Source organism: Neopelma chrysocephalum, unplaced genomic scaffold (genome assembly GCF_003984885.1).
Source record: "Neopelma chrysocephalum unplaced genomic scaffold, ASM398488v2 Primary Assembly neopelma1_24, whole genome shotgun sequence".
NCBI lineage: Eukaryota > Metazoa > Chordata > Aves > Passeriformes > Pipridae > Neopelma > Neopelma chrysocephalum.
The window spans coordinates 30,798,788-30,823,577 of record NW_020897693.1 but is presented as its reverse complement, the minus strand read 5'-3'; the positions used below and the strand labels follow the sequence as shown (position 1 = coordinate 30,823,577).

Sequence of the window (24,790 nt, the reverse complement as noted above, 5' to 3'; positions counted from 1 at the left end):
GAGAACATGCCAATTAGACCCTGAGAGCCTCAAAGTGAGCATCCTGGTCTTGTAATGTGAGTCACTGAGTACTAAGCATAATTGGAAGAAATTCAGGAGGGTAATTCCTTTTAAGATCTGAGGTTGAATCTCAAAAGGGAATTTGGATGTAAAAAGTCAGCGTCTTATTCTCTATGTCACCCAGACTCCTTAGTGTCTCAATTTTTAAATCACTTTTTGTGTCTGTATTTCAGTGGATGGAGTCACATAACAGAGAGTTTTATATGTTTATTAAAAATGTTCTGGAATATGCGAAGTCACTGGAAATGCTTTGGGTTACACTTTTATATCACCTAACTAAAAAAATAGCCAGTACCAATATATGGGAATATTGCAGGTCAGCATTAAACAATTGGAAATTGCTAGTATCAAATTAATTAATAAAAATTATGATACAGTAACTGAAGCGAAACAGGAGTTATCATTTCAAAAACCTGCAAGCTATGGTGGGTGGCAAAGATGAATTATTTCAGCCAAGAGAGACAAAAAAGTAATAGGTCAATGATATACAAGTTTCAATAAAAAATAATTTTGAAAAAAGTCTTACAAACAGGTAGGATTGCCTTAGGGTTGTATTCAAATCATACTTGATTTCAGCTGCCACAATTTGCTCTACAGGATGAAATGGAAACCACCTTAAAGCTGTATAAAGATTGAATTCAACTTCTAATTTGCAAAGTACATCTGTTTTATAGAGCATTTTTACAGCAGCCTCATAATAAGATAAACATGTATCTCTCTCACTTCCTAAACAAAAAAAACCCAAACCCTGGCTTTATTTTAAAAACACAATGACATGATGTAGAGAAGCCTCTAATTTCTGAGAACAGACTCATCTAAGACAAATAATTTGTAAGAAGAGTAACAAAATAATACAGAAGTGCACAAAAGCTTTATCAAATAAACATTTGGTGATCAGACCATTGACATCTCCTATACTTCGAATTTGTTCCTGATTCTTGAGCTAACACTGCTTGAAGCAAAAGATGCAGTGATAAAGTAACAAGACAAGACATATTACCCTGTTTCTGTTAAGAAACTCCTAATCAAAACAAAACAAGGATTTCTCAATTTTGCACATGTTGCATCTCACAAAATTTCCTAAGACATTTTTATAGTTCCTACAGAGGATTTGTTCGAATTTGTAAGTGACTGCTTTGTCAAGACAGAAATGTCAGCTTCGTGGCAGGATGTTTGGGCATGCTTTCAGTTCCTTATTGTCCTAGCTGTTAAAAGAATGAATGCAACTGGTAAACAGAATAATTTTCTCTCAGATTTGCTTCACTTATGATATTGTTTCTATAAAACACTTAAGCATAATCAGTTATACATATAAGAATTTTACTGCTCTTCTCAAAAAGCAAAACAAAACAACAACAGCAACAATAAGAAAAAAACCCCCACAACCAAAAAACATATGAATACAAACCAAGTTTGCTTATAGTCTGTTAATCCTTTGGACTGTAGAAATTATTATGGCAGAGGAGGAGGCTACCAGTAAAAAAAGAGAAAATGAAACAGCTTTAAATGTGAAAATCTCATATTAGGAAAGAATGGGTTCAAAACAGAAGAATGAAGGGATACTACAGAAAACTGAAAGAGAAGGAAGATATTTGTAAGCACTTCTCCACTTTTCTAGACTGGATCCCAAATCTTGAGGTGTTTAGATTTGATACATACTTATGACACTGAGATCATTGTTATGACTTCCGCTGTTCTTATACCTACCCATTGCATAAGAATGCCCCAACACCTCTTGGCAAAATAGCTTGTTGCTGGGTACCACCACCTGGTCAGCATTTCTTATAAGCAAATAAGTGGGTCTCCTTTTAGAAGTAATAATTTTGCATGGTGCACTTTTGGAACCCTATACTTGATTGATGAAATAAATTTTAACCTTTCTGTTCATATTAAATAGGAGACTCAGCAAGTCATGTGAAGTGTCAAGACATTCATTTACAGTGAGCAGCTTACTCCAAACAGAATCACTGTTCCTAAGCATCTCAGAGAGCAGCAGTTTTTAGAAAGAGAGCTACTGGGTCTGTTAGGGCTAACGGTTTTTTGACTGCCTAAGTTTTCTTATTACACTTGGAATAATGTGACATAAGAAGAATCATTGTCTTTTTCTCCTCTTATGGAGCCAAACATAGCTATCTGCATCTGAGCATATTTTTTGATGAGCAGGTCAGTGAGAGAAATCATGAGCTGAAAAAATTAGAATATGTATTATTTCTGTCTGCACTGACAGCTAAACTGCTCACATCATTAGGACAATTAAAGCTGTTTAGGTACCGAATAGTGCCCCAAGGACTCTGCTTTCCAGCCAAGACCTCCACCATTTTACTTACATCTATTCCCAAAACCAGAGTATTGGTTGGTTTAGCTCTTCTTTATGCCTCTATTTCTGCATGTGTTTGAGGAACTCAGAAAAGAAGATAAGGAAAGACACAGCATACCCATGATTTGTCTGGCCAAGGATGAAAAGCTACATAGTAAAGAACTAGCATGATGTATTTCAGAGGCAAAAATTTTGCCTATTTCTGTGTCATGACTGTTATTTCAGTGTCAATATGTGATATACGAGGTAAGCCTCCTTGAAATTAGCGGATTAATACCTCAGTTGCTACCATGTTTATGTTCCATGCTTTCATTTTGGAATGCTTGCAAATAACAACATTTTCTGGTTAAAACTTAGTCTCTGAAACTGTAATTTTTAAGTGAATGAAAAAATCCTTTTATAGATTACTGCTTAAGGTGTCTTCTAGCTGAGTAATTAATCAGAAGTCACTGCATCCCAGCTATTCTGTTTTTTTGTTACTCTAAGTAAAGGGTGATGAACTGAATGAAGTGCCTTCTGGAAAAGTAAACTGCATAATCTCTGTGTTCCCTGTATATAATAGAAAGTGAAGACTGTGTCTTAAGATACAGCAGACCATTTCCTACAGGGAAGTAAGGTGCTTATCTGATGCTAAAATGGCATAATTTTTCTTCTGATGGCTAGACTGTGGGATGTAATCCAAACTCTAACCTGGCAGAGAGGATGAAATGTGGATAGTAGCACTGATTCCATAGCTAAGCAATGAAATCTCCTGTAGGTTAGTTCCCATGAAAGAACTAATAAGGGCACTTGTTTTCAATCACAGATGCTCTCTGTTCAGTTCTATTCTGAAGTGCTTTATTTAGAGTTTCTCCAATCAATATTTTGACTCTCAGAGGCAGAGCTATTAGAGGTTGTTTAGCTTGAGAGCTGGAATGCCAGGTTTGGAGCCAGGAAGCCCTCCTCTACTGTTTGTCAAAAGCAGGTAAGGGAAAAAAAAAGAGCAGATGCAAAGCAACAGTGTACATTCCCACCCCAACCAATAATCTGATTTTCTATTATTTCATCCTTCTGTAAATATATTTTATAGATTTAAAAACATGCAAAACCAAGACACTGGAGAAACACAGTATGGAGAATAAGGTCAAAGTATCATATTTTTTCTCTAAATGAGCAACAGTATTCTGGCAATCAGGTCCTGGAATGACACTTCCCTTGTCCTGGGATGAATCTCTTAGCAAACTCAAACATATTCCTTTGTCTATTATATGGAGTGATTAGCTAGGTAAGTCACAATTTGGATTTTTGCAGCAGGCTAGGAGGAAAATATAGCAGGATGGGAATATATAAAAATATATTAAAAACCCCCTCTGTATGATAATGGATTTTTAGGTACCTTAGGAAAGAATTCAACTTTAATTATTTTAACATGACCTGTGAATACCTCAAGGTATCCATTTCAAGCAGCAGTTTGGTTTTGCTTCTCCTACCAAAAAAGACTAAAAAGCTGTTCTACCAAACACAAACATAGAGTGAGAGAATATACCATACAAAAATGACAGAGGGAGGCTAGAACACTTTTCAATTCAAATAATTGGGAATAAGTTAGAAAAACTTTATTAAACAATGTTTGTTACTTGTATTCCCAATCACAGTGGATGACTGCACCCTTATCATCTGTTTTCTGTCCACAGTATGCAGATACCACTTTTGGGAAGATTAAGTGCATGGCAGCTTATATTTTGTTGGATACTCTTCATTTTGGCTACAAATCCCTATAGAAATTCTGTTTAATCTGTGCAAGGGTTATATCCTAATTTATTTTACTTCATATGCCTTTTTAAAAGATTTTTATTGCTTGTTAGCAACAGTTCTTTGCCTTCCACATACTGCTCTTCTTCACATATCTTAACATATTTACTAGAAGAACAAACAAACGAACAAAAAAGTCTGTGGTTTAGTTCTGCTCATGTCTTGAAGCCAGAAGTATCTCAAAATCATCAGTTTGGCAGTCACACATCTATCAGTCTTTTTGTAGCTGCCACTATTATAGGTAACAATCTAAAGACTTTTTGTATGAATTAAATAAGAAAAATTTCTCTGTTACTTGAAGTTTGTTTTACATTATTACAATTTTACATTAGTGCTTGTAACTATTTTCTTCTCACTTCATCCTTTTGGTATTGATCATCTACTTTTGATCTCACACACTGAGTAATGACATTGTTTTCACCATGTTCAGGGTGAAGTTTTCATGCAAGCTATTTTTTTAAGACTGCTTGCTATCAACATAGAAGCCAAACTGAGCAGACACTGGCTACTTATTTGATAAGAAAGGAAATAAAGTTTGAGTGAGCACAAAACAACATTTTATTTTAAGATCAAAAATATCCTTCTACACCTTGTGAGAGGAAGCAAAATATCAGATCATTTAAAAAATTGTCTTTAAAGGAAAGAGTAGATACTGAATTGTAACAGATAGTTGATATTTTCATTAAACTAGTCTGTTTTAAACATTTAGTTGCTGGGTCTTTTAATAACTGATAAGGTAGCAGTGTTTTTATTTTAGTACATATTGATTCTTTTGTAGTACAGATTGTAAATTACTGTTAAAAGATAAGGTGGTTTTCCTTTTATTTTAGGAAGACATTCAAATAAGTCACCTGTATACACCAAATGGAAACCTATAGTTGTTCAATTTACTTTCTCGCTTCATTCAAAGTGGGTGGTTTTGCATTGCAAACTAATTCCCAATTCCTGTTGGCCAACCCCACATGAATCTGACTGATTATTTGTTTAGTAGCACTCAGCACACTGAATAGGGCAGGTTTGTTCTGCTGAAGACTTTATTACCCATCTGCCGCAAAGCATGGCTGTGATATAATTCATTCTATTTACCCTAAAACAACAATAACAAAATCACTTCTCATGGGTATGCAGTGTTATGAGGGGGAAAAATAATTTGACACTTCATCTTTCAATGTCTTTTGCCAGTACTCAGGGAAAAACTATGTATATATAGTCCTTTCATTAGAAACTAATGCAATAAAACTAATGTTTCTTCCCCGAACATATTTCACCAAGGAGACATCCCAGAATTTGGAATGTAAGTATTTCTCAACTACAATTGACCAGTTGATATAGCTGTTTTTTTTCCTACAGAATGTTTTTGGTAGTGCTGAATGTGGAAGGCTTTTTGCCTCCATCAGGTTTAAGGGCTTTATTTATAGTTTATTTTTGTACTAAGACTATGTAAATGGTTCACTATTATGTAAGACACCCAGCAAAAACATGTAGGTACTTTCCTTTCAAAATCCTCCAACAATCTTTCTATCATCAATTTTTACAGCACATCTTACACAGTTATAAAACAGAATGCTGAATGTTTAGAAACTGTTACACAGATAGATAGACTGCAATGTACATATGTGCATGTGCACAGTTGCATGGAGACAGTGTGGGGAGGGGGCAGGTGAGGAGGAAGAACCTGAATAACAGCGATTTCAGAAAGCAGAGGTTAGAAACAAACATGGCTTTAAACAGTGCACACAGTTGTACCTTCCTTTCTGTAATTTAGATAAAACCAAACCGAAGGTATGTGGTAAGCTAAGCATGGTATATCAATATTTATGCTACTTGGAAGCAGCAAACTCCCATGCAAATATTTGAGCTATATAAAGGAAACATTGTTTTCTGCACATCATGTTTCAAGTCATATGCTCTGAAATAAAGATTTCAAGAGTATGCTGGCCTTTTTGAATTTTTATTTTATTTAGAAAGCTGTCATTTACAAGGCCAACCCTCTACTCAAAAAATTCCTGTTTTAATGATGATGCATATTATTTATTGCATGTACTAGCTATGAATACATTACTTTAACAATGCTTAAAATTGGCTGAAAAATCTACAAGCATTCTCTTCCTTCTCATGTAGAGCGATCAACTCCTGCTCAGCAATTTGTCTGTGTGAGGCACTGAAATGAAGCACATAACACATTTTTCTTTACACTGTCAGAGATGGCTATTTATTCAGAGATGGCTATTTATTCTAAGCTCTTTGCTATATTCATAAACAAAAAAGTTAAGAATAATATTTTCTAGAAATTCTGGGTAGTTCTTCATGGACAATTTTCAGTTCTGTCAAGTGAAGCCAAAGTAATATTCTGGTGTCATGTTTACAGTCATCTGTGTAGATGCAAAATCAAGTTTGGACAGCTTTGATCTTGATAAGGTGCAGATCATTTGATGTGAAGGATGACTACCTTAGCTTGAAAGAACAAATGGATTAAAATGCATCATGATCTGGGAAGAAATGGCCAGAAAGTTAAGGCTTATTTCAAAATGGGTTTTCGAAGTATAATCAGACACTAAGTAAAGCAGCAGTAGCCGTATTTGGAAAGACTACACCTCCTAGTATCTTGTTCACACGAATAACCTGTGAAGACAGCTCTACAAAATGAAATAAATACAAAATCCAAGGCAAAACCCCCTGAAGAAGTCCCAGTTCTTGTATCTGAAAGGGAAACTGAACCTGAAATGTATATAGACTTCAGAATCCTGTAAAAATATTTTCTGATTATTTGGTAAACACAAGGCAAAGTTTTTCTTATTTTTTCCAGGTTTTGTAGCCTTAATGGTAAATATCATGATTGGTGTGACTGTTAAATGGTAGCAGTCATAGCTTCAGTTGTATGGCTGCTCAGAGAGGCAGGAACAGTAAAAAGGAGAGGGGGAAAAATGTGGGTCTCCCTGAGATCAATGGCCAAACAGCTGTTTATATCACAATTTCTATATATAGGTGCAAGAGTCATGAGACTTCTCTTCCTGGAAGAATTGGGCATGCAGACATCATCTGTTCAAGAGTAGTAACAGCTCAGGAAGTGTGCCAAACACAGATTCAGAATGGATTAAAAAATGCTTACTATCATCTGTGCATTTCTGATTGTGAGAGAAGGGAACTTAAGGTTTTAATAAATTGGAATAAGCATAACACCTGAATATATATTATTATCTGAAATGCTCTTAAGCATATATCATGCCTTAATAACTATTAAGTTATTAAATAGAAATCAGACACTTTTGCTATCAATCTGCTGGAACTAAACCTGGAATTGAAATAAAAACATTAAAAAGGTCCTTTAGTAAATGAACATCTAATTCTCTTCCTCGGAATCTTACATTTGAGAAGAGATATAGGAATGATTTTTTAAGAAGTTTGTCACACTTAAGTCTGCAGAAATTCCAGTAATTCATAGCTTAACTATTTCCAAATGTATCATGAATCAAATATGCCTTGAAGGAAAAATGATCCCCTTTCTTGTTATCATGGGATTAGTACAGTTTTGTAGAGTTGTAATTTTAATTGAAAAACATAATTTTCCATAATATTGCTTGTGTCCACAGATTAGATTTGAATTACTAGCCAAAAGTTCCTGTTGCTATTGTAATTTTAATTCACTTTTTGACAAATAGAAACTTGAGTATCTGACACCAGCTGTACAAATTGAGAAGTCATCCACTCTCCTGATATTTCTTTTTAATATAAATTACCTGAGGATATTTTTCATGACCAGTTATTAGTTTCCACCTGTCTCCTATAGAGAAAATATCAGAAAGCTGTGTCTTTTGCCTTCAGTTTTGCCAGATCCATAGTGAGGTTATTCTACATTCCTTATTTGTATAAAAATGTTTCAATACAGTACATGACTTCAAACATGTATCATATCTTGTGAGTGTGTCTGGACAATGGAAAATGGCAAGTAATGCAGGGCTTGGGGCTTCGTTTCAAATTTATCATCTAGAAGCACATCCTGAAGTGGCTGACTCACATTATCTGTCTCTTCTTCCTATAAATAAATACATCCATGTGAAATGCAGCACAATGTGCTTACATCCCCCTCCCCACAATCTTAATTTTATTTATCGAAATTTCCCTCTTATATTTAATGTACAGAGAAAAGTTATTTTGCGCTGCCACCACTGCAGGAGCTTTTTAAATGATTCAAGGAAGTATAGCTTTCATTTAGGTTTGTGCCCTCCAGTCTGTTTATACTGGTCGATACACTTGTCTGAAAAATATAATGGATTAGCACATCATTCAACAAACTAGTCAGAAGGCAAGCTCAAGGCGACAGAGACCAAAAAGTAAATTACAGCCAGTAGTTGGGACAGGCCAAGCCTACAGCTAGGAAACATCATATCACTACAAAAGCTGTATTCTGTGAGAATGTTACTTGAACTGAAATGAGTGAAAAATTTACACTGAAATATAATAAAACAATAAACTTGGTGATTTCATACAGAATTATAAATTGTACAGCTTATGACATATAATGCAAAATGTGATTCTCGCAAGCAGTGCATGCTGCAGTCATACCTCCTATCAACCATAGGGATTATTAGTCTATAATGTAAAAGGAGTATTTTGTCTCCAGTTTAGTACCTTTTATTTCAGAGCTCATTTAACACACTTATATATGTGCAAAACGAAATATGTCAAAAAGCATACAGTGAAAAAGCTGTGAAAATATATCTTATATAGGTAAAACAAACACACCAAAGATGTAATACAGCTTGAACGATGGAAGTCTTTTCTCCTTAGCATACAGATAACATTCGAGGTGAAGTTCAGTAGTTGTAATTTTTAGCATATATGTACTTAATTACACTCTTCTCTGTAAGTGATCATTGTGGGTTATTTTTGGTTTTGAACCCCCAGCAGTGAATCAGAAAAAAAATGAAATAACTTTAGGTTTACTTCTACTTTAAAACTTATAAAACTCTTATTTGCAATAGATGACTCAGTTCTGTAACACATAAAGCAATTCATATTTACAAAGAGAAAAGAGCCCTAATGTTGTCATGTAGGTTGAAGAACATCATAGCATTTCAGACACCTTTCAGAAAATTAACACAGTAGATGAAATTCACTGCTGAGGTAGATCCTTTAGCTCAAGTGGAGGTACATCAAGAAGAGTTGTGTGTGACATGCTGGAAGGTAGAAATCACACCATGTAACTATTAGGTAAAATCTTGAAAAGAGTTACAAACAATCTAGCAAATGCATCATCAGAGAAGAATGAGAAACTACCTGCCATGTAGCTTCAAAGTCACGTCTTTGTGGGAGAGAAAACCATCTCTACAGAAAGTGAACCATCACTATCATGCCTTTTCTACATTTTCATTCAACTGTGCTTATGCAGCAATTAGTTTTGCCTTACTTTTTCTATTTTCAGTTGTGTTTGTGTCTTACACATGACTGCAGGTATCAGGAAAGATAAGATCAGCATTTCAGATTTCCCTCATGGCCATAGTCTTGGTTTCATTTATTCACAAAATGAACAGAAGCAGATGATTTCTGGAACTCAATTTGCCTATCTCTATTCCCCAGCTCTCACCACACAGGGTTCCTTGTCTAGGATTCTGGGAGGAGATCATGTCATAGAGCAGTGGTCTTTGAAGGGAATTCCCACACATTTTAATTCATACTAGATGCTCACTGTGGAGCTAAAGGAGCAAATGAAAACAAGTATTTATATTTTGGATCACTGATAGTTTGTTTAATCTAGGTTATTTCTTCTCAGGAACTGTGTCAAGCCCCTACACAATGAGGAAACCTTTTGTTACTTTATGGATAAAATCAAGTGGATTTGGGCTCAATTCTCTTCATCTTTGAAATATAAATTTCAATTTCCTGAAGGGAGAGGCATCACAAGTAATTATTTCCAAGTAATGAGTTGGTTTGTGAAATCACATTTGCATTGCAATATGTCTATTTATCAGTTGTCTACCCTTACATGCTACTTCTGGGACAACAATCTACAGAAACACCAAAACCTTCCTTGTTTTAAGCAAAGATGACAATTTTAAAATGTCATGCCCTATCACAGAAGAGGCCACAATGTTAAAATCTGTTGAGCTTTCAATTCAATATGAAATCTGCCTGTTCTCCTGGCATGGGGCCAACAAGAGACTGATGGGTCTTGACACATTCTTCCCTGGTTTGTTTGTTTCCTGGGAGGGAGTTGTTGTTCAACACCAACTACTATTTTAGGTGTTTATTTGAAGTTTTTAAAATTCAGATGGTATGTACCTATATTTTAAATATATACAATATAACAAATCAATGAAACATTGAACTCCACGTTCTACTTCTATAAGCACATGTAGTTTCACATTTTTGACTAACCAATTAGCCAAGCAGACACACATGACCTACACATCAACTTTGAGTGTTTATAGAGGTAAATAGGGAATAAAGAAACAAAATGGTAATACACAACACCAGTGCATTTTCACTACTGAAATTTAAATATTTTTAATAATTGGTTTTGGTCATAATTTTTCTCTCCGGAACTTTTGCTTTTGCTTTGTTTTTGGTGAGATTGCCACTGATTTTAATGAGAGTTCACACAGTTCTAAACTCCAGGTCCCAATCCCTCAAAGATTTAACTGAATAGATTTATCATTTGTTTCACAGTTTTCAACGAGAATTCTTGTGCACATGTTTCCAGGATCCAAGCCTTTGTTATGACATATTAATCCTTTCTTCTACTTATACCTTATTTTTTTTCTAGTTCAACTTGTAGCATTACCTTTTGTTATTGTTATTTAACACTTATAACTCAGAAAACAGTTTTCAGTTCCTTCTCACATTGCCAAATTTACCACTGTTTAGAATAAATTTTTATAGGACACACATCTGTTTGAGACTGAATAATTTAGAAAATTTCATCTAAGGTTCAGTCTAGACACAACAGCTTTTTTTTTTTTTTGGCTCAGTAAGATTTTTTGAGCAGTCATCACATTCCCATTTCTATTAGAAAATGGATTTGAAACTGGTAGATGGAGTTGCCTTTATACCAGACTATTTGCCATTCCAATAAAAGCACACTGAAATTTGTCCGAGTCATATGCCACTGAGCAAGCAACCACTGCTTAAATAGATCAATACAAACCTTCATTCTATTTACTTCTACAATCTACAACACCTTATGCTTATGATCAGGGCCAAGGGTATGATCTGTACAGTGACCCACATGATTAATGTATTGCTGTAATTCTGCAGCTGAAGGAGTCTAAATAAGAGACAGACACTTCACCAAAGGTATACATTTCTGAACTTGTTTTTTTCTCTTTGATCCTGTAAGATGTGGATAACTACACAGGCTGATTGTCTGTATCTGGCACGCAGAGTCTCAGGGTGGGAAGAAACCACAGAGCTGTGATAGGAACATGAGCTACTGCCACACGTAAGCATGTGAGAGAGGCCAAATGAATATAAAGGTCTGTCTAGAAGGATTTCAGTTACCATGGCCAAATCTCATTAGACTCCATCCTTGGTAAACAGATTCTAACTTTTAAGAGTTAACACCACTAACTACACTGCATCATTCCCCAGTAAAACTAAATGTGCTTCAGCCTACCACAACTCATCAGGATGCCCATGGCCCAAAATCAGAGAGCAAATGTATGTGCTTAGAGTTGTAAGGCTGGAGCTGGACATTCCTTATTTCCTACTATTGTGGGACAGTGTAAGACAGAGGTAAAGAACTTGTCAGTACAACTTTGAGATTCCTCTTTCAATCATACACTCATACAGATTCACATACAGATATATATTATATATAAATATATATAAGCATGCATACTCATAGCTATAGAGCTAATTGTCCCTGTAAGGCATCTTGCATTTTGTCATTTCACTAGAGCATTATTCAACACAACTAAGAGAGTACGAAAAAAAAAGAAGAGCTTAAAAGTTTGTCTTTGTAATAAGTTCAACTGTTTGGATTTGTTTTCATTAGTGGGGGAGGGGAATGGCTAATCATCGATGTAGCATTTGTAAAAGGGTAACAGCTTTAATTGCTAAATTTTGAAAGGTGAAAAATATTCATCCCTTGTAAACTTCCCTTCCATTGTGAAATGAGATTTTCATAGTCACCCATCTCATTAAAAGTTAAAACTGTGTCTGTTTAGCATTAGCAAGGAATAAAAGGGTAAGAAATGAGGTGTCTATGAGAACTATACCTATTGACATCATTGACCTATAAATACATCCTCTTCAAGTTGATATACAACAATTCATTAGCCCTGTTTTGATATAATTGCTATTACTGAAAGCCCTTTGCTTTCAAGTGTTAATACAATTGCAGTTCATATTTCAGATAATCTGCCAAAAAAACCCCTAATTTCTAAATATTTGATCATAAAAGTTGTCCTCAGCTTTTACAGATAATTTAGTCAAATGGTATCAGATAATCTTAGAGCACATTTAACAGGAAATTGCTAGGGACTCCATCTAAGCAGCATCCATTTGCACTTATATAAATGTACTGAATGTGTAGGAAGACTTTGACAGCTTGCCATATGTGATTTCATTCTGTAGCCTACCTACTTTACCATCAGAAGTTATATCCTTTGAAGCATTGCCAGAATTACTTTAGCCCCGTAGATATGCTAGATGTGCCCTTTTAAAGCCATATCATTTCCTTTCTACTCTGACTAGTTCAATGTAGCATCTGCTCAGCTAAATTCCTTTGAAGGTTAAAACCAAAAAAAACTCCCTGTACTACAGCTCACTAAGATGTCCAGTGTTGAATGAAGACCATGGATACAAAAGAATAAACACGACTTAAATGAGAGTATAAAAGAGAATCAGAAAATTATCAGCTATCATAGGAATATTATAATTATACATGCACAGAATAAATCTTTGCATTTTTGGATATGTGTTTTATTTATTATAATAAAAATAATCCTTGAATTTCATACTTCCAATCCATTATGTTGATTGTTTATATGCAAATTCTGATATTGCTGTGACATGGGTGCTAATGCCATAATGAAGAATATCACACATCAACAACTTGATTCAAAATAGCAAATATAAGTATGAATATATAATCTCCTTTACAATCTTTGGGTTTTACAGTTATTTTAAAAGACACTGTTATTTTCACAGCACCTTCTCAGCTGTTCTGGATGATAATGAGGGGATAGTCCATATCATCCAGTATCACAATTAAGCTGTGACATTTTAGAAATATCTTCAGTGTACCTTCTTTAATTTCTACAAATACTATTTAAAATTGAAGGCTTGTGTTTTTACTGAAGAGGTGAATGAATTCCAGAATTACATGATTTTCTTGTCTGCTCAACTGAAAAGGTTCCAAAACATATTAAAATGGTAGTGTCCTTTTGTAGTCTCTTGAAACCATTCAAGGACAATTTTAATTAATGAGCTGCAAAAGTTACATTTATATATCTGGTATTTTTTTCTGGTTTCACTTATTGTTATTATTTCACATGAATTTTCACCCTCACTAGGCAGGTTGCAGACTTTGCTAATCCGCAGGGATTTATCACAAAAACATAATGAGAGTGTAGACCAGACTGTGGTAGAACTGTTGCCTAAAATGGAAGAAAAGAACTTTATGGACAATATTAATATAGATAAGGTAAAGAGCAATCTTTAATTTAAGTGTTTTAAGGCACACTACATACAAAAAGTGTACTTTACTGTACAATACAGCATTGGGTTTTTACAATTTTATAGCTCTAATTAATTATCATGTCTAATGGATGTGTCCAACTCAAAAATTATCTACCCCCCAGAACATCCCTCGGGTTCGCCCCTTGGCTTGCCTTCCTAGAATTCAGAGGTCTCAGGCCCCTTTTCTTCCTCATCATCATCATCTTCAAGTCACGACCCTTCTCTGGAGCTTCTCCAAGGTGTCTGGGCCTTCTACATTGCTTTATCTACAATGATATCTCCCTAGGTACATGTCCCAAACAAGATGTACTTGCTAAGGTCTTCTCCTTTAAGAGAACATTACACAAAACTGGAGAAATTTTGGGAATTTAATATGAAGCGTGAGAAAGGAGTTTCAGTTAACTGCCATTCTCAAGTGTTAGAAACTATACAGCTATATTAAAAATCTATATGCTACAAATCTTGAGAATTCTAAGGCATCAGAACTAGCCACATCACTCTCCAAATTAGGTACAGAACTAATGTACTTTTACCAGTTAAATAGCTCCTAACCACTTAGAATGGAAAAAACATAATTTGTTTTGCATCTGTCTATTTCAGTGGTTTTCCATCAAATGCACAAGATCTTTCTCCACAGTCACAAGTGTACAAAAACCAAGCAGAGTGTAGCGATCAAAAAAAAAGAGGAGAATAGAACAAGAATTAAGGAACCTGTTTTGATTTAGCCAAACAAAACATCTGGAATAAGTTCAATTTGAAGTGTATGAAATTATTTCTGTAGACACATTTCTGCCAAAATGCAGGAAAGATAAGTACTTAAACTTGCAGCGAGCATGAAAGAGAAGACCATCTCAGTGGAGTGCTCTCTAGAAACTGGAATTTGCTCATCTGCATTTCAGTGACTGAATTATTTTCTATTAACTAATCTTCGCCTGAATTGCCCTCTGATAGGAAGGCACTGTATACTTAAGCAACAATACATCAAAACTTAATTTGGGAGCTAACAAGGAAGACAGACTGAAACAGAAGAAGATGGGAAACAGATGACTTTTAAATTAAAAATATCATATTCTTCAACCCTCCCAAACGTGCAACTAATCAAATGTCCTATCACAATAGAAAAAGTTTTTCACTGCATTTTTTAAGCCAACTAGCCTGACCCTGAAGATTGTCATGTCTTCGGAATGCATCTTTCTCAGCAGTTAGACACGAGCTCATCCACACACAAATTTGCAGTAAATAAAGTGTATAGCAGTACCATTGAATGCAATAATCCTCTAAAATGCCTTAACAAAATGTTGATTCAGGTTAACTCAATGTGAATATATACAACTGGAGACAGGACAAAGAAATCAACCTATCATATGACCATGCAAGTAATCTACAACCAATAGGGAACAAAATTATTCAAAACACTAGTTGCTTATAGGGATAGAGGGATTGCTCAATAACTTACAGAAAATTCTTCATTCACAGTGTAAAGTAAGAACCATGCTGGCAATATATAGAACCATTCAAAAGCCTGTGAAATCTTTTCATTCACTTACAGGCTTGGATCAGACATGTGGATCAGATATATGTCAGGTCAGGAGAAACAAATGTAGAAGGGAAAGCTATTGTTTCTCCAACTGCATTAATGACTTTTAGAAAAGGAAGCATCTCTTCCTACAAACTTAAAGTCATGACTCATACATACTGCCTCAATATGTGGAAGAGAGAACTTTACAATATTCATTATATCTTTCTTATGCATATATTACGGAAGTTCAACAACAAGACATGGATAGCTTTATAGTTATTGAAAGAATCTCAGGAATGTGTATGGCTTTGTATTTACCACTTATGCATGAATAAATGCTGTCCCAAAAGAGACATGTTTCTGAAAAGCAGTATGAAAAGGTCTAGACTATGCCTAACTATAATGGTTACATCCTAATCCAGCAGTACTCTTCCTAGAAAATACCTGTCACCCAAAAGAACCAAAGACAGAATTTTAAACATAAAATAATTAATATAGGTAACAATTCTGTCATACATTTTATTATTATAAGTCCAGATTTATTAACACAAAGGCTTTAAAAGTTATCTGCAATGCAGTATGAGCAGAACACGTAATACTAGTTTATAGATCCATGTGATCCCATTCAACCAGAGAAATAAGACAGTATTTCCCCTTTATACTTTACTGTTGCCAAACTTTATAATATTATTGCCAATCAAGTGGTTTGATTGTAGCTTCAAAGGTCTCTCTGTAGAATCACGATATTCCCAGAATGTCTCAGACATCTCTTACATATAAAAGTGCACTTCTAGCATTCATGTAGCTAGTGGAAAAAGAAGACTTGAAAATGCAAAGCCACAAAGGGTGCAAAAACCCCAGAATGTTAATAAGCTCTTCAAAATATTATTTTCGTATATGGTGAATAACTTGGAACTAGACTCACTATTTGAATTGATGCTGGGCCATGAATTCTGAATATCAAAGGTTGGCAAAATTTATTTTGGTTGCTGAGGAAGAAGCAGCGTGTCTCGTCACAGCTCTGTTGCTGAGCAGGGGCAGTGTGCTATGTCTCTTTTCTGCCTTCTCCTTCCTGTCTGCTCACACCAGAGAGGCATTTCTTTTGTCTGTCCCCTCATACTAATCTGATTCCCCCTCCCTCCAATATATGCAGGGGTTTCCTGTCTCTAAAGGTAAGATAACTCCTGCTCTTAGACAGGTCTCCTCATTGCTGAAGGAAGATATTTTTTCTATCTCCTTTCTGTCTTACATTTCTAACTCTGGACAAAGGAAGTTTATCACTTCATTCTGTTGCTACATCTGATCTCTTGTCTTTTGAAAGGGAAAAATGAAGTCCTAGGTTTCCTCTGCCTCATCTGATGGTCAGCAGAAATGCTGATGCATAGCTAGCTTTGGCTATGCCAGCACTGCTAGAGCGTGCTATGTACTGGGACGGGTCCTGATGGCAGATCTTGATGGTACAGCTTGTAAGAGGGATTTAAACTGGCTCTTCTGTGGATTCATCTGCAGAGGGTCCTTCTGTGGGATTGCCAAGAGAACAAGAAGTTAATAGCTTCCATGTGGAGCTGAGTTACTCAGTATTAATGAAGGCACTTCTAAAGATACGAGCAAACAGCAGAAAGAACCTTTAATGTGAATGCTGTTGAAGAACTCAGCTGAGCATGTAATATAAAGTATGGGTTCACAGTAAGACTGACAAGTCTTCTGATGCTATTTTTCCCTGTCTGCTAGATGCAGAAAGCAGCCTGGGTACATTCCCTTTCACACTGTAACTTAACCAGGAAGTTTCTGTCAGCTGATATGCAATTGGAAACATGGGCAGAGAATGTCTCGGATGGCATCCTGGTTCAAATGCCAGGAGGAAATACAGGGAAACATTGGGTTAAAGTGCTAAAGCAGTATAGGTCTATTTTAATGCTGAAGAGGACAGGAAGTGACAAACAAATATAGATTAGCACTGGAAGAGCAATAGCACATGGACATGATCGTCTTGAATTTCCACTGCAGACCTTGGGGATTAAGCACCATTAACCTTTGGCTTGAGAGGTTCTCTTGGCTAGATCCCATCTGCAGTGAAGACATTCTCCCCAGAATTTGGAATGCTTCTGTCCTCTTACCAATCCTCTCTTCCCAGATTAGTATTACTCTGACTGAAGACAGAGCAAGTAAAGCTCTGACCAAGGCTGTAAAAATACATGATGCTGGCAAAAGCAGATTAAGACATATCTCCTATCCTTTTTCTGAGCTGCTTGTTCCTGATCTTGTCCTTTCATATGCAACCTCATAGTTGGACTGGTAGAACTCTCAGCAAGGATTTCAGCTGAAGATATCACTGAACTCATTTGAGTTTAAAGTAGGTTGGGTTTTTTAATTTAATTTTCACAGCACTGTTTTTAGCCAAGATCCATTCAGTGATTGTGTTGTTAATACATATGGGCACTGTTTTATTTATTTCATAACCTTAAGCCAAGTTTCTGTGGATAGACACACCCTTTCTCAAGTGCTTGGGATGGGAGTTCTGTCAAGTGAACCCGTACTGCTTCACTGCTACAAATCTTGAGCCATTTCATACATTGCAAAATTTTTGAGCCATGATTTTCACCGGCGCTCACTGAAGTACAGATGTAAAAGAGTATCAAAGTTTATAATCAGTGCATCTTATAAGCATTGAAAGGCATATTTTCTTAATATTAATAAAACCCTATAAATTATAATTTATTTATAATTTATTTTTAGAAATGAAATTTTGATCACTCACCAGCAGAATGAGTTTTTGACCTTACGCTTAAAAGGTAGAATATTTACTTATCTTTTAAGTTTTTTTTCTCCTCATCTCTAATGTGCTAGGATAGCATGGAAAATATCTTTATGACATATGGGTGTGTTTCCCACCAGTATCTATTTTTTTTCCTTAATTATTCCACAACTGTCTATTTTACTAAGTAACTGATACTAATATATCAGAATATTCTCCAACTTCCACACAATTATGTTACAATGTAATGCAAAAAAAGATATCAAACTACTCTGTAGCTAATTTGGATAATATGATGTTAAATCAGGAAAACTTTTTGGGTTTGCTGTAGTAGGAGAGAGAAACATAAAATACCTAATTTGTCTTCACCTTTTTCCCCAGACATTTTTCTTAAAATAATCAGAAAACACTGCATCCATCAGAAAGCAAATTGACTGATTACCAATGTTTGCAGTCTTACTCAGTACTTGAAAGACTTAAAAATAGCAATGAAAATACCTTATCAAATTTTTTTTAACAGAAAATGCTAGAAATTAAGTGACATGAAAAGTCTTCAGCCTTCAAGTGTTAAATCAATGATGCTGTATTTTATTGCATGGAGAATCCATGTGATTCATTTTAACCAGTGAATCCCTTCTGCATAGATGCTTTCAATGTTCCAGCCTCAATGGCTGGTAAAATATGTTCAAAAGAATAAATAAGGGAAACATAACTCTCATGTAAAATGACATTCTGGATTCCTTTAGTTAACTCAACAGAGAGCTATATTCAGTGGAGTCTATGAGATAATACTGTTGGCAGTATTTAAACACGCTGCAGAAGAATAAGCAAAACAATGCGATCAGTAACAATAAGTTAATTTCACTTAAAAAAAATTATTAAAGCTCCACTGTATATTGGATTTGGACTGACTACAAAGTGACAGTCAGCGGATTATTCCACAGATTTCTAACACTGAAAATTCTGATGGCATTTACTAGCATAACCTTTCAACTCTGAGCACATCAATAGAAGCAGACAGTGGTTTGAAATATGATTCCTTGCAGATAGCATATCCTCATTCATCTGACTGTGGTGCTCTGTGCTCCACTGCACAAACAGCGGCTCACCCACTTCTGAGAGGACACTAATAAAAAAGGCATCAATTTTCAGCTCTAGTACTACTGTGATCTCTTTATATGTTCGACATCCAACATTAAATTAAAATGCTGTTATAAATCCTACTTTCTGAATCTGGAATGAGTGTTGGGTTTTTGTCGCATGAGACTGCAGCAAATCTTGTCAAAAGCAAGGAAGCACGTCTTGTTCACTCAGAATTAATGTTGTGGATGAAAGAAGGAGGTAAAAGAGGTTGAATATGGTGAACTGTGGGTGTCAAAGGCAGTGGGTAAAGAAGCTTTGGGGTACCAAACAGAGCATTACATTTGCTGCTTTCAACAGATCCCTAGTCAGTAATTATAATTAACAATTACTAACTGCACATGAAAAATAATTTGTTCATAATATAAGGTACTTTAGAAAATCCTGCAAATCTTTAAATGCCTTTATTTTTCACAGTCTGGGCAATATATTCCTCTGTGCTAGACAAAACCAGTTTTGCAATAACCAGATAAAACAGGTTAAGTGTTTTGGATCACTTCATGACCATACAGTGAAGGTTGTTACAGAGTGTCTATGCAAAATTATGCATATTGATGTTGATGTTCAGGACTTCTGTCAGCTTGTCATTTGCACTTGAGTTGTCTTAAAAGTTCTTAGGTTGGGATAGGGATTAAAAACCCCTCAACAATTAAAACAGCATAAAGAAAAAAAATTTTAGGCAGTGATATGAAATACTGTGACAATGGCAAAATCTTCTCATGAGAAAAATAAAGCTGCAAACAGTGAATGTGAAAAAGAAAGCAGGGGGGATATGTCTGTTACGTAGAAGAGTGCCATACGTTTTGGTCTTTCAACTGTGTCTGATAAAGTTTAATGGCAGGTATCCCTTCTCCTTTAAGAGCTAAGCTAAACTACACTGAAAAGGCAATAATGGCTTCAGCAAAGATACTGTGTCTATAGATATTTTCTCTTGTTCAGTTCATTCATAATTATGAAGAAAAGAAACAAGCTTGCCTTTTTGGGGGTGGGGGAATGCCTTCAAGAGTGGTTCAATATCTGGATCGAACAGAAGAACTTTTTCCCCCTAAGGATCCTGCCTGAAGAAACCTTGACATGCACAAAGTCAGAACCTAGACAAAGTTGCCCTGGTGAGAACGATAAGGTCACCCGTGGGATTGCTGAGATTATCTCTGTCAAGCACTTGGACAGCATGCAGTCAAATGATGCATCATGCAGTCATTTTCGGGGGGGAAAAAATCAATTTCTTCAGCAGGTCGCTATTTGCTTTTCAAAGTGCCCTTGTAGGCCTTCACCACCAAGCATTTATCAATTTAAATGTTGTAAATTGATAATGTGCCACTGTGCCTTGTACTGTTTCTGAATTATTTTGATACTTATATTTTCTTACTGCTCTCAAAATCCTCAGAGCTGCTCTATTTCAAAAGAGCTCCTCCCTTGCTCACTTCTTTTAGCATAAAAGACAAGAGTAAATTAATTTTCTTATATTGAATGTTAAAGAAAAAAATTTTTAAAACCCCACATGATCAACACAGAATTTCCCAGTCTTTTATTTGTCATTTTTAAAGGGGAAAAAACTATTAAAAAGTTATCAATGCTAGTGCACCAATTTACTAAACAAGCACAAATGCTCATTTCATATAGAAATTTACATTCAGAACACTAAAACAATGACAACAACACAAAAAAAAAAAAAAAGGCAAGTTCTTTCCTGGATTGGTTATTGTCTAGATTTGCTTTAAAAAATTGCAGTTTTCCTGTGAAGCTCCTGGCTTTTGCTTTTCTTTTTTTTCCCTTGGATTTTTTTATATCATCATCATCATCATTATCATTATTATTGTTATTATTATTTAGATAATAGTATAGGAGGAAAATAAGGTAGAACTTACAGAATGAAAGCTCCAAGATTGCCTTATAATATTTTTTAAGCAAACAGAGAACAAAAGCAATTCTTTAACCATCTACTAACCTCGATTTGCATTGAAAAACAGGTAGAGCATAGTAGTTGAGGTTTGTGCTTCGTAAAAGCAAAAGAAATACATGGCAGTTGCAAAGCATTCTTAACCTCCAGTGATTTATTGGCCCTCAGCCAAGTTATCAGGGGAATCTAATTCTTCTTTATTATTCAAATAAACCACATTTGGCACCATGGTTCCTTTTCAGAATAGCTTCACAAATAGAATGAGTACTGTCATTTATTTGACCTTGTACTTGTGTGCTGTAGCTATAATTTTATTTGCCATTTCATAGAACAAATGCACAGAAAGCCAAAATAAGGAGATAGGTTATGCTACTAGTAACAGAGTACACATGTAATATACCTGTTGGTTTTGCCTACCTTGTTTTAAAAAGGATAAATTATCCACAATTTATTCTTTTTTCTTCCTTCTTCATCTCTATTATCTATCTCCTATTATGCTAGCAGCTGCACTCTTCCTCTTTAGTGAGCTTTCTTTTCAACAGGTCAATTTGCAAACCTGCTCTATGTCCTGGACAAGTAGGAAATGTTTTACTTTAAGGTGTGGACCTCACAGAGGGGAAGGAATACATACTATCTTTGTTGAGTACAACTGTTGGTGAGAGGTGACTAGTTTCCTGAAAGCAAAAGCATCCTAGACAGATTATCAGCCCATAATATTTTCTACACTTTAATAATATTTTTGACCTTGAAACATCCTATGTCTGACAATTTTTTCCTTTCCAGATAAGAAATATTTTTTCTGTCTGGTTCTGGATAGATTTTACTCCCTATTTGTTACTATTTACATTTCAGCATATTTTTGATCTAAGCCTCAAACACAGAGACTTTTCAAAAGAATTGAAATCTCTTAGGTAAGCACTGATAATGACTTCTAAGTGCTGGAAGGAGTGATTCAAAGGCCTCTTCAATGTCCAGATACGGTGACTTTTTAGCCATTTTCTTTTGAAATCTCATTGCAATTCTAAAAGGAATCAGGGCCTGAGTATTGCAAAGATGGCAGTTACTCTGATATCAAAAGTTAGCTACTGACTTGGAAAATGCCCAGGACTAGATATACATGAAGAACAAACATCACTACAGAGATGCAGCGTAAAAAGCTGTTTGTATCGACAAAAGGGAAAGCTACACTATTACAGGTCATGTAGTCCAACCCAGGAAGAAATCCTGGCCATACCACACATTTCTAGACATGTCTGAGTCTTTCAACAAATAGTAAAGTTCCTGAAAGAAGTGAAAAGTATGTTGAATTATTTCAGCTTGCCTCAAGTATAACTGAACCACGACAATTTATACAGACTGAGGGTATAACTGGTAGATTTTTGGTCCATTTCTGCTGCTTTGATTCTTTACCTTACCTCACTCGTTGTTTTCAGCTAACTATGTCGTTCCCTCTACTTTTCATGTTCTCTGAAACTGCTTTTGTTGCAATTCCATTGTGGTCTAAAATCTATATCTGCCAAACTAACTTAAAATTTTTGGCTAGCATTAGCTGGAAGATAAAGTGTTCAAAAATATATGTTGTGGCTATCTACATGCAAGGTATATTCATTGTAATGTCAAAAGTGTATTTATTGTAATTTTTGTTTACTGTACAAATATACTGTTCCTTTTGCCAGAGTAACTTTATTATCATCATTGCCAGGCTGCCTCCCAAGATATTGTTTTATCAGATTTCTTTACTATTAGTCCTGGAGCTATCTTAGAACATCAGCATCCATTTGTTTTGCACCACTGGCTCTAAATGTTCAGAAAAGAGAAAAATTGGGTTCTGTGAAAAACTGTTTTTACCTACTCAGATTCAGTAAAAGGACTGTTTTCCTTTAGCTAAGAGACATAAGATTTTGCTTTGCATGTACAAAATATATTGTACATTACTTCCATGCACACCAGTTAAAAAAAAAAAGGAAAAAAGCTGAACTAAACAAGGATGAAGTCTTAGAGAAGTCATTTGACTAGAAAGCAAGACTCCACAGTCAGCACTTGATGAAGATGTTTCAAATAAAAATGCTTATAATATATGTCCAGATTTTAAGTTGAAAACTGCCTAGAAGTTCTCTATAAATATGTAGTTTGGGAGTATAAGGATAGGGTCATATCAACGTTTACCTGCAGTGCAAGAAATGCAATGCCACATAGTATCACACAGCAAAAATCCAGAAATTCAGAATTCACAAGTTTTTGTAGTGCAAACAGTAGCATTTCCATGTATAGTTTGAGAAATGGTTCTATGAATATTCTTACTGGTATTTTTTGTAACAAATAAGCTTTGACTAGTGATTTAGTAATAAGTAGCTACAGCATTTTTTTTGAAGTTATGAAGAGACTAGCTATAAAATATTATAGCAAGAGAATAAAATATTAAAAATATAAGTACAGGAGGTCCGAGAAGTATAAAATGTCTCCATAAAGACAGAAGAGAAGAACAGCAAAAATCTCAGATATTTTAGTAGATTTCGGCAGATTTAATTTACTATTGTATAAAAATCCATAGTCCTTGTTCTGATTTTTGGTACCTTTTCCATCAGTACTTTCAGTGGTGAACACATGGAAATGTTTGTCCTGATATATCAAATACTCTAACACACAAAGAAAATTCATTTTTTTATCTGAACACTTTCCTGAAATATGTATGTGGATAAAGATTAAGTGTAAAGTCCTAACAACACTGTGTGAGTTCAGAGTATGGAAAGATTTACCAACTCTTACAGTTAAAAAGACAGTGGCAGAAAATGCTTTTAACAAGAGACTAGCATAGGGTTAAAGCCAAATTTTTCTTGAACAGATGATATTTCAGATGGCCGCACTATTCCAGATGCATCAATTTCCTTGAAAATCCAATCCATATATGTGCATATGCTGTGCTGGCAGGAGGACTGACTGAAATGGCCAAAACCCAAGAGCTAATATTCTTTTGGCCAGAATAATGCAATTATTATTTTCCTAGCTATCAGTCTAAGCATACAGAGCCATCTGTTATGCAAAGCAAACATACACATCTCAATTACAGAAAATGCAGTTGCCTTGACAGAATTTGGATTACACCACTAACCAGGGCTGTAAAATTTGTTTTAAGCTAGTGTATAATGGATGCCTTTCAGGAGTTTCCTAATTAGCATTTACCTGCTTAAACTAATTATCCATCCTTCTTCTTTACTGGCTTATTAAACTTCGTTGGATACTATGCATAAAACAGATTAATATGAACATAAGACAATAATAAACATTAAAGTTCCAATTCTTTACTGTATTATCAACATGGTGGTGCACTGATTTCAAAATGTGAGATTCCTCATACTAACTCCCAAACAGATTAAGTCAGGGATTAAAGTCTATTACAAAACAAGGGACTTTAATGAGAGACAAGAATACTGATATGAGTTAGAAACAGCTCTTGTTTCCATTTCTAGCATTGGGTTTGCCAAAGCCATCACAAAATAACAATTACTGAACTTATTACAGCCAATTGCTTGCATGTTCTATGAGGAATTAATGAAACTCTATTCAGATTCTCACCAGATAATTAAAATTAGTCTTTTTTTGGCACCAAATGTTAAAATTTCCTGTTTC

The 24,790-nt window shown here is 35.1% G+C and overlaps 1 protein-coding gene across 8 annotated transcripts in view; it reads right to left on the bottom strand.

The window, feature by feature from the left end:
- Nucleotides 1-24,790, bottom strand: part of NPAS3 (neuronal PAS domain protein 3) — a 621,722-nt gene that overhangs the window by 161,306 nt on the left and 435,626 nt on the right. The gene's annotated exons all lie outside the window — the stretch shown is intronic.